At 37.0% G+C, this 12,062-nt stretch overlaps 1 protein-coding gene across 3 annotated transcripts in view; it reads left to right on the top strand.

Moving 5' to 3' along the window:
- The window catches only part of svila (supervillin a), a 100,677-nt gene that overhangs the window by 16,450 nt on the left and 72,165 nt on the right, over positions 1–12,062 (top strand). The window contains exon 1 of one of the 3 annotated variants that reach the window (XM_065242330.2): positions 6,083–6,248. The exons of the other annotated variants lie outside the window; for them this stretch is intronic. The gene's annotated coding sequence lies outside the window, so the exon portion shown is untranslated. Of the gene's footprint in view, positions 1–6,082; positions 6,249–12,062 lie in introns of those variants that run through there. 3 annotated transcript variants of the gene reach the window in all.

Raw genomic sequence — 12,062 nt, 5'->3', positions numbered from 1 at the left:
AATCACCCTTTCCATGACAAAACTTTTTCTTGTGCTGTTGTTTCTTCACTTTTGGGCTTGTTTGGCTCTTCTTTAGCACATAAGCCTGTATGTCTCAGAGTAATGTATATTGTCTCTGTCTGCCTTTAGTACACAAGGCTTTGGCCTGTCTTATAGATCATTGATGTGTATAATGTTCGCTGAGTACAGTCACATTAAAATGTACAAATATTGTAAGCAAGCATAAATTCCAGTTTGTGTGTGTGTGTGCAAGCTCATATTTTCCTAAACTATTTGATAGAGTGTGAATATAGGGGTTTGGAGAGTAGTGTTGTGCAATTCTGTGAGATTTGTAAACCCTTGCAAATGTTTAATTTCTCCCATAAATATGCATTGACATTTTAGCCAGACCTCCATTACCTATTTTATATCAATTTTTTTATGAGACTCAACAGTCTGTAGGACAGTCTGATTATCTGCAAACCTTTTTACATGTTTATCCAGAGTTTGAACAAGTTTACGTTGCTTACAACTCTAAATTTAGAAAATCATACTGTATAATAGTATTTTGATTGATAAGCATGTGTGTAAGAAACAACACAGACTGATGTCATCCATCAAGCCGAGCCGAATAGCTTCTAGATTGCATAGTAGTGCTCTGATAACTCACCAGCTAAAGTTTTAAACAAATGGTTTGACTATTAGTTCATGCATTTATTTATTGCTCATGATCTGTACAGGACACCTTATAAAGACACACATGTTCATGCACTGGTCCTGTTGGCAACACGGATATCTTGATACTGACATGTCTGAGCCATCTAAAGGCAAACTCAGAGCTTTATTTTCATTTTTAACCATACAGCTTGTAAACAGTGAAACGAAACCCTCTCTCTAGAGCCAAGATGCTACACAAGATACACTTAAAGGGGACATATCATGAAAATCTGACCTTTTCTATGTTTAAGTCCTATTGGTGGGTCCCCAGTGCTTCTATCAACCTAGAAAATTTGAAAAAGATCAACCCGATAACTTAGTTTTGATAATCTATTCTCTGCAAGCATGTGAAAAAATAGCTCATTGAAATTTGGCTCCCCTTGTAATGTCAGAAGGGGATAACCCCGCCCCTTAATCTTTCACTATCCAACCACAGTGCAGATATCAACTCATTTTAATTTTAAAGGACACACTAAAGAAGCCAAATTTTTGTGGCTAAAAAAGGGCAATGTTAAAATGCAATGTTTGTGTTAAAATTGCAATTTTAACATGTTATAATAAATTATCTGTGGGGTATTTTGAGCTAAAACTTCACATACGCACTCTGTGGACACTAAATATTTATTTGACATCTTAAAAAAGTTTTGCGAAATGTCCCTTTTAATTAAATTACCTTGAATAATCTTTAAAAATCGTAAATATAATTAAAGTTAAAAGAACTAAAACCATACCAAGATAATAAGAAATGCAAACATATGCTCAACATTACAAAGGTTATACACAGAGTACCCACTAAATTACACTTCTTTAAAGTACACTTAGTAAAGTGTACTTTTTCACACACTAATTTTGTACTTAATATGCAAAACATTAATTTAGGTATTGCTGATATTTATTCTTTATACTTTTTAGTATGTACTTCAAATACACTAGTCAACATTAGTGATAGACCGATAAATCGGCCGCCCGATATTTGCGAGTTTTATGTATATCGGCATCAGCCGATATGTGGCTGCTGTGTTTGCCGATTTTTTCCGGCATTATTTACAGACAGAGTGCTGGAAGCCGCGAGCGATTGCAGGTCATGTGACTAAAAACAACCAACCTTTCAATGACAAAATCGAAAGCTCGGCCTAAGCTGATCATAGCTGCACAGAGCTAGTTTTTATTTCTCATCTCTATATATATTTAATAGTAGTAAAGTGCTAGAAATCAATATCCTTTGCTGATAGTTCCTCGTCATTGTGGAGGTGCAGTTCATGGTTCCATAGCACCCTCACCTGTTTTTACTATTTGTTAAATATAGTTTTTTTAAGTTCAATAAAAGTTACTTTTTTAAATTGAGACTTGTAATATTCATCATCATGTCATTTTTATGATGTAAATTGAGTGAGCAAAAGCAGTATCGGCTCCAAATATTGGCTCAAGAAAATCGGCGGCCTGTATCGGTCATCGGCTAAGGCTGATGAAACAAAAATCGGTATCCGCATCGGCACAAAAAAATAATCCATATCGGTCGATCCCTAGTCAACATTTGAAGTGGATCAACTTTTATCAAAGTTTTTTTTATCCATTTCAAATATTGACTCATCTACTGGCTGGTATTTAAGTATATTTTTAACTTATATATAAGTATACTTTATTTTTACTTGGTTACATTTTAGTGCATGTTTGCTAGCCTATGCAACAGCATTTACAACAATAACAGTTAGGGTAATAAAAACAAGACTATGGATTGTAATAAGTGTACAAACATTCAAGTTTTTTTTTCGAGATTCAGGCTTATTGTGAAATAAAGTCATTATCACATTTATGCCCAATCATTTCTTTAAAAAGTGCATGTTTACTGGGCAATGTCCTGTAAATTAGAAAAAGTATGTGCATGTGTGTTTGTGGGAAGCTAGGAAAGGGACACTAGGTGGAGCTATGGTCTCAAAGGCTAAATACAGGTGATGGTGTTTGCTATATTCACCAGCTATTTCTCTCACTTTTCTATGTGATCTACTTCTCTCTCTTTATCTGGCTCCCCTCCTCACTTTTACAGATTGAAATGATCTTGAACAGAGCCCTAATCTGTTTTATCTCATTCTGACACTTAAGTGGTGTCCTGCTTACTGTCATCACTTTAACTAAAGCTTCTTCTCTTGGTTTAGTGTGCAGCGAGCACATTATTTATGCTGGGAGAGGAAACAGCTCATCATCTTTTTTATCAAGGGTTACGGATAGAAGCTTGGATATAAAAGGCAACAAAATGCAATTATAGAGTTTGACATACTTTGTAAAAGCTATTACCAGTAAAATTAACCATTTTATGCACTGGACTGGAGACAGCAATCCATTGGTTCTCTATACCAGAATGCAGAGTCTGAGAAGACCAGGTAAGCTCAGCTTTGTGTTATGTACAGTGGGGTTTAAAATCTGAGACTAAATTACAGTAAATGTGTGGGGTTGTTACAATTGCATATAATTTAAACTCAGTTCAACTTTATAATTAACTAGTGTTGATCATATAGGCTGCAATGAAGAATGTTGTATTAAACTAGACAAGAATTAAAAGCAACATTTGGCACAAGTGCATTTAGAGTCTGTGTGTACAAAAGCTTACAGTTTCATTTGTATTTATACATAATAACAAATAGATAATACATTTGTATTAGGGCTGGGTGGTACAAATGTATTTAGAATTTTGGTGGTATATTGGTATTATTTTCTCGTGGGGATATGGGATGAGACAATACTGTACCTCAATATCGGTATGGTTTGATACGGAAGAATTTAATAATTCTTTGCAACAGATGCTCTGCCAGAAAGGCACAATGAGGTTAGACGTAAGCTTTCCAACCACCTTACATGTTGTGCAGATGTATATTTTCAAACACAGAGGAAAACTCTGTCTTTGATTTTTATCATACACTGTTTGGTGATTGATATCTCACATGAGGCTTAGACATGAGGCATATAAACACTTATTACACTATAGCCTGGCTAACACCAGACCAGTCTCATAGAGAATGAGACGACGTCTGGGAACCACATGCTCATTTTCTTGTATTTTAGGCTTGGTTTTCGAATGCCCAGAGTCGTTTATTGGGCGCTACAAATGTCGATCAAATGTGTCTGTACGTAGCTCATAGCCAATTGTTTCAGTTATACCAGATGACGGATCTAAAGTGACATAAATTCAAGCGTCAACATATTGAAAAGCAACACAACTTAGTGGCAATGTGACAACCACATTAGGTAGGCTACAGGCATAATGACAATATGATATTAATAAATAACACTTAGGGCCCTATTTTAACGATCTAAGCACATTGTCTAAAGCGCACAGCGCAACGTCTAAATGGGCGTGTCCGAATCCACTTTTGCTAATTTAACGACGGGAAAAATGGTTTGTGCCCCGAGTGCACGGTCGAAAATGGTGGGTCTTTTTTTTCAATGAGTAATGGGTATGTTTTAGGCGAAATGTGCAATAAACCAATGAGAGTCTCAGCTATCATCTCCTTTAAAAACCAGCTGCGCTGGCGCTATGTCTAATCCTTATTTAGATGACGAACTTTGTAAGCTGAAAAACTAAGCGGAGGAAGAAGATCCCCAGTTTAAGATGAACGTTAAATAATTGTGTTGTTTTTCACTTGTATTGAAATTATTTTTTTTATTAAAACCTTTAAAACCAGTTTTCTTTTAGTCATGGAAGTAAAAAGCAGGCTTTTAATTGCTTTAAATGTATGGCTATCCAATATCATCAAAAATAATTTACAAGTATGTAAGAAAAGGTTTGTACTCTAAAAATACTTTATCTCCTGTTTGTTACAAATAAAGAATTTACAAACGGCTCTCCTTGCGTTTCAGCACTTGGACAGCGTCAGTTTAAGCATTACTTAAAAATGTTTCTCATCCCACCATATCCACAGGTACAGAGTCATCATATACAATAAATCCGTGAGGTAGCATAAAAAAAAAACATTTAAAAACAGATGCATTTGTTTAAAGCAAAGCATTTATTTACTTACTTACCAGGCTGCAGGTGAAGCAGCTCTTTGTGCCTTTTAACGTCTCATAATCGGTCCTCATTTATGTCCAAGAGACTCAATAATAATCTTTTACATTCAATCCTTTAATCTTTGATATTAAAAAGCGTTTTTGTGCTGCTGCACATTCATGTATGCGATAAGCAAACCCGCGTTGTCGATCCATTTATAGGCGCATATTACTAACGCGCTCTTTAAATAACAAAAAAACATATTGCGCCATTGACTTTAGACTTTAGACCAGGTTTTTGTTGGTCAATGGCGTAGTCTATTTTAGTTGCCTCGAAATAGCAACGCGCCAACAATGCGCCTGAACACACCTCGTTTTTACAACTAAACGCCCATGGGCGCTGCAGGGAGCAAAAATGAGCGCAAATGCATTTGCTATTTAAACAACGTGGCGCTAAACCTGAAAATGATCATTGCACAGGGTGGAAACTAGCAAAAGACACTTGTGTCGCGCATTGCGCCGGGTGTAAGAGAGAGCCCTTACTATTTATAAGTCAAATGGACTTCGTCGATGACGATGCCTAGCAGGATGGTCCTATAAAACTTCGTGGCTATCATGTCTTGCCATATCCAAACACCCTTCTTGGATATAAAATTGTTTAACGGCAAAAGTTGCTCTTTTTTAAAAAAATAAACTTGCGTTCAAATCTACTTAGAACACTATCTAAGGCTTCATCAAAAAGTAACTTCGCGTCTGCTGCCGTGTTGGATAAAAACTGCTTCGGTGTGTCGCATAGATGTCGTCATCGTCTTGCTGCCCCCTCCCCGTTCTGTGATTGTTTCCCTATTTCAGGGGGAAAATTATCCATGGTAGACTTGCAGCGTGAATGAATTTGCATGCATGACAGCATGGGAATTTAACCCAGGCTAATTACACTGTACAAAATACCAAGATATTTATTGTATTTCACCAATCATATCATGTATTTAGCAGGTGCTTTTATCCAAAGGGAGTTACAGGGAAATCTATAAATGTATTATCAGTATGTGTGTTCCCTGGGATCGAAACCCATGGCCTTAACTGTAGGAAAACCTTACTGTATCTCTTCAGGATCTGCATTCAGTCTTGCCTGCACTCACTTGCACTATCACTTTGTCAAACTCCACTTTGTTCTCTCCCTCTCTCTCTCCCCCCCTCTCTCTCCCTCTCTAAGGCCTGCTATGGCATTGCAGTGGTGGGAAAGCACCGTGCTATATTTAAATACCTGTGATGTCTGTCTTCATGTGAAGCTTTAGCTTCTTTGCTGTACTTCTGTTGAAAGGAGTATGATTGACAGTGAAGGGGTGCTTTGTGTGTATATGTGCCAGTATCGCGTGCTCCACTGCTGTCCTCCCCTTTTCCTGTTGCTTGTTGCTTTCATGACCTTCACCAGACCTGATACATCTCCTTCGAAGAGCAGTGAACATGTCTCAGTCTTGTTTAACCCTTTCATGATTAAAACGCAGAACAATTGAGACTGTTGGGTAGACTCACTTGAAACCACGTTTGAAACAAGAGTTACTGCACTTACAGTAAGTAGTTTGGACATGTTTATTCCTCTTTTAGCTATTTTTGTAACTTATTTTTTCTTTAAAGTGGGATTTTAAATTATTTTAACGGTATAGTTTGACATGATTTTGAGTATGTCTGTTTCCCAGGATATCTGGTTTCTATTCACTGTAAGCAAAGTGGGTCAAAATCTGTGACCTAGAAGGCACAGAGACTGTGTAGTAGACACTTAGCCTGAGTGATCTTTGATATGAGACAGACACAGAAAGACAGCAGCTAATACAAGACAGTGCCATTTAAACTGCTTGTGTAGACTGCTGTGTGTTTTTTGAATCCTGAAAAGTTTCATTGGCTCCCACTTCTGACCTGTTTTTGTTCTGTAATGTAGGCTTGACATTATTTTATTTATAGATCTAAATATCTTATAGTTTGTGGCAGTTTAATATTTGTTATATAGTATTGGAGCTGTTCCAGTAGGTGACTTTGTATGGTGAACGTGTATGATGTGATTGAAAAATCATAATTTTTACTACGTACGTACTGTTGCTAAGGTGTGTGCATGACAGTTAGCCTAAATAGCAAAGCCTCATGCTCCACAGCTGTCCAGTGACCCCACCTGCTCTCTCTCCATCAGACTTTTCTGACCAAAATAGACACATACACATGGCAGATACAAATTACAAACAAAATACAATAAAAAACTGTAGGGTCTAAATCTTTTACCCATAAAGTCAGATATGATTATGCAATGAAAACACTTTCTTTAGCCCTGGATAAGCTTGTAAGCTCTGTAACTATTTTAGCTTCCTTTAACTCCATCTACACACTGCAATATTAGTTTCCATTGGTAGAGTATTTGTGTCAGCACTCCTAATAGTATGACAGGCTTACTGTATGTGCTAGCTGTAAATTAGCTAGTCCTACGCTAAATATACTCACTTGAGCTTTAGCTAAGCCTGACTGGCTAACAATGAGCTATTATCTGGCTTAAGGATGATAACTGGAGCATTTTCTGTGCGCTTACTGTCACTGTACAACTCACGAAATTCAACCTGACTTTCCATGCCTTAAAACTGTGTTTAGCTCAGAGCCCTTGAAATTCGAATATATCTGAATCTTCTAGATGTTGTCACAGGACACATTCTTCTGTTCAAAACAAGTTAGATTAATTGCAATGAATGCAAGGCTCTTAAAATGTTTTTGGAAAATTGTTGTTCCCTCTTGAAAAAGCTGCATATTGTGCCCAAAGATGTGTATGTTGACTTGACATTGTACAATGACAATTTAGAAACATCATACAATAGTCATACCTAGGGATGCACCGATATATCGGCCTATAATTGGTATTGGCAGATATAAGCATTTTTTGGACATTGACTAAGACCTTGTTCACACTGTCAGTCCAAATCCTATCACATTTATAACGTGTGAACGGACAAAAATTGCATAAAATCCGTTTCAGGCTACTACCAGAGGTGGTTTGAAATCCATATCCGCAGTTCCTGCAAATTAATTTCAGTCTGACCACTCTGATCGCATTTGTGTAGCTTTTTGGTTACGTCATGCTTTCACGTCACGTAAACGCAACCCCAGTGCGAACTTTAGAACAGTCTATTTCTGACAAAATGATAGGGGTGTTTGGGAAAGTCCACATTTTGGGGAATATAGTTTTTACAAAGTCAGACATCGAAGCAGATTGTCGTGCCAGTGCGACGTCATTGCAATAGAAACACGGATGCACCGATTTTTTGGCCCGATACCGATTTAAACAGACAACTTCTGGCCGATGCCGATATTAAACACTTGTATACAATACTATACAGTTGGTCTATTAGCTAGTTTATTTCTGCATCAAATTATTTTTACTGAACATGGATTTGATCTAATTAACATTCAACTGACCAACATAATAAGAGAGGCCAGTGTTTCCCATACATTGATTTATTTGTGGTGGCCCACCACAGAATCAACACTGGCCCCCACAAATAGAATTTTCATGATTCCCATTTACATTTTATTTTCACCATTTAAAACAGCTTAATTCGGCTTAAAATATAATTTGATATATAATACAGATCAAATACAGATACAGATCAAAGAGTAGAAGTGAAACATATTTCAGGTGCCAACACTAGATCAAACTCAAACACAACATGATGACTTCACATATGCTAATAAGCGGGTGACGTCATCACCACCACAGTCTCCTCAAAATCCTGTGGGAAACACTGGAGGCACAAATTAAGCTAAAACAAATATAATAAGACAGCATGACAACCTTCATAGGTGGTTTTTGCTATTCAGCATTTATTTTATTAACAACATTAACTCATTTTTTACATACAATGGATTTCTTTATGCATTTATTTAATAAACAATCGGTATCGGCCTTTCTCGTGCTATTGCCGATATGCCAATGGTTTCAAATTCATAAAAAATCGGCTGATAAATATCGGCGGCCGATACATCGGTGCATCACTAATAGAAACAGTGCAGCAGATAATCAAGAACACGACAGGACGCACAGATCGGTTCTGAACAATTGTGATACACAATGTGGACAGCAAGTCTGTCAATGTAATACAATACTTTGAAACAAGAAGTATAAAGCAAAATTATCGTTTCGGTATATGTCATTCTAAGTAATCAAATATCAGTATCGGCATAGAAATATTGTATCTCTAGTCATAACCCAAAGATCTGTTTCGGTTTGGGTTTTACCTAATGGCATTAAAATAGGACCTTATGACTTTGTTTGTGTATTTCTGAGAGACAAATATTACCTAAAAGTTTTAATCCTTTACATGTGAAACGAGTAATGCTTGGGAACTTATTTGTTTTCTTTGGAAGGTTTTGTGTAGTTTTATCAGTTATATTGTCAGAATTTATTATTGTGGTGAATGTGTGTAGAGTGATTCATGCATTTTCATGTGTGTATACTTCTTGTTTTGATTTTATGTATATAATGTATATACTGTACAGCGTATGCACTTCAAAACTTAGTTTGCTAGTTATTTACTAATGAAACTCAAACAAACACACATTCAACAAGCTTTCAACAAAGGTGCCGCCAGACCACTGACAGCCCAGCCATCCAAGCAAGGGAAACAAAGAAACTGTGACCCAGACTCAGCCACTCAGAATACACGTTCCCTTTTTAGGATAGAGGTGTGTGTGATAATTTTAGTTAAACGTGATGTGAATTGAGCGAACAGTTAACTGACCTTGTACTGCTGCATATTACTGACCTTGATCAGGTGACCAATGTTTGAAACAAGACTCGATGAATGTTTACTAGTCACCTCCCAATCTTAGGACTTTGATCTGTCATGTGTCATATATCAAGCACTATAGAAGTCATACTGGTTAAATAGAGCAGAATGTTTTCATGGGTCATCATCGGTTCTTCCCTCTGTGTCATACGTTATGCTTATAGCATGAGATTGAACTCTGATGTTAGGAAAAACATTGACTTACAATATATCACAATTCTATTGAGAAGGCATATTATGCAGGCTAGGCATATGCTATTGCAGATGACAAGGATGTATATGTGCATTGTGCGGGTCTGCTGTTTTTACACTTTTTCAATAAACAAAGCAAGCGCACATAAAATTTGCGAAACTTTAATAGCTAAGAACAAAAAATAGGCTGAACAAGCTTATTTTAAAGAAAACAGGCTTTTTTTCCTGGCTTGAAACACTATAAAAGTTGATCATTTAAAGGGGACAGAGAATAAAAAACCATTTTTACCTTGTCTTTGTTGAATAATGGTAGTCTACCCGCATTCACGAACATACAATAAGTGCTAGACATGCTAAACATCTCAGTCTCATAGAAAATCCTCTTTTAGAAATGTCAGCCAGAAAACGGCCCAATCTGAAAAACTGATGCTTATGACATCACAGGCATCTCACTGCCCCTCACTTTAAAATAATTTGCTGCAAAGTCAGCCAATCAGTAATGAGATTGCAAGTTAAGCCAGTAGGGGGAGCCAAATAGGTGCAAAACCACTTGTTTAAAATCCCCCACCCTAATAGAGCTATCTGAGAGAGGTTTTTAGGAAGCTTCTAAGGCATTACAGACCCAAACAAAAAAAAATTTTTGTCTACATGTCACATCACAGAACAAGGATAAATACCTCGTTCAATCATTCTATGTCACCTTTAAGAAATCTGGTCCATGTCAGAACACATCGAATTTAAACGATAGTTTACTAGCTTTTTCTAGACCGGTGTTTCTTAAAGTTGCCATAAAATTAAAAACTAAAATTTTTGGGATTTTTTTTTTACCTTTGACTTATCTGTGAGCTTTAATATTTTTTATAAATTCATGTGCCCTCATAATTTTTTATCTAAAACGCTTACTTTGTTGCGATTGCGCTTCCAACAATCCAATAAGCCCTCGATGGATGAATTCAAGACTCGTCCTACCTTTTTATTTTATTTTAGAAGCTGTCTCACTTAGTAATATGTCACGATGGGGAAAATAAAACAATAGCGTCTTCCGTTTCATGGCAACTTTTACTCCAGTTCTCGTGACTGACCGCTCCTTTCCAAATATTTTATACTTCTCATTATATAAAACACCAGATTAAGTTTATCAGCTTGTTAGTGTTTCGGTTAGAAAAACAAGTTTGTTCGACTTCAACGGCACTGCGCAGACTGATTGGCTTGTGACATCACAGTCACGCGAGCGTAATTTGAGAGATGAGTACTCCATATCCGTTTAAATTGCTCTCGCTGTACTGCGATGTCACACCCTGATCGTTTTGTGCAGAGCCGCATGAAGTTGAACCACCCTTTAATGGAAGAGTGCTTATTAGTTGTATTTGACGTTTTTTATATGTAGAGACGGTGATACCAAAACGTCCTGGGAGGGGAGTCCTATGTAATGGAGTTTACAAACACTGCTGCTCTATACCACAGCCTTGGGTTTAGTTGCACTTGTCATATTTTAATTATTCATAATTTGTTCATTTGTACATTTGGTTTAAATACTAGTTAAGTGTTGTCTTTTTATTAGATTGCTTTTCATGTGTGAGATGTAAAGTAGTTATTTACATAATCCTTGTATCATAAAGACCCCAGTTACCCAAGTTTTGTCTTCCAGGACATTGACATTACTGTATGAATGAAGATGATCATTTTCAAAAGCAGGTCTGCACAACTGCACCATCATTTTCAAGTCCAAGGGGCGTGTCTAAAAATAGCCCCTATACCCTGAAATAGTGCACCATTTGAGGAAACATCCATTTTTAGTGCTGTCTGAACTCCATAGTGAACATTGAGTGCACTTATTCAATCCCACAATGCACCACAATAATAAGTGTACAACCGATGAACGGAGACTCGTGCCAAATGAATTCTCGCGTCTTGGCGGAAGATGGCGCCCACACTGCAAGTGTGTGGCGAAATGACTCACTGGTTTTCATTCACTCATTCGAGTGAACTATATATATAACTATATAGTGAAGTAATAGGGAATAACGCATGAGGGTACGGTACAGGGGCTATTTCGGACACAGCCCAAGTCTCTAAATTTTGAATTATGACATCATCTCGTACACTGGAACCAGTTCTTAGACTAACATTTTCTTAAACTCTTAAGCTGATATTGAAGTCTTGGCACTTCATGAGCCATGGCTTAATTTGCCTCATAATTCCTCTTTATTTCTATTTGTGTGAGTTTATTGTCACCATTCACCACTTTATTTACTACTGTAGCGTGCAGAGGGTAAAACCGAGCCCAGCCGTTTGAGCTCTAAATACGAAGCACATGTACATGTGTGTGAGAGCGTATCATTAGATGGTGAGCTATGGATTGGGGGATGATGT

Source organism: Paramisgurnus dabryanus, chromosome 1 (assembly GCF_030506205.2).
Source record: "Paramisgurnus dabryanus chromosome 1, PD_genome_1.1, whole genome shotgun sequence".
NCBI classification, from domain to species: Eukaryota; Metazoa; Chordata; class Actinopteri; order Cypriniformes; family Cobitidae; genus Paramisgurnus; species Paramisgurnus dabryanus.
The sequence above is the reverse complement of the archived record's forward strand: the minus strand, read 5'-3'. Positions and strand labels throughout refer to the sequence as shown.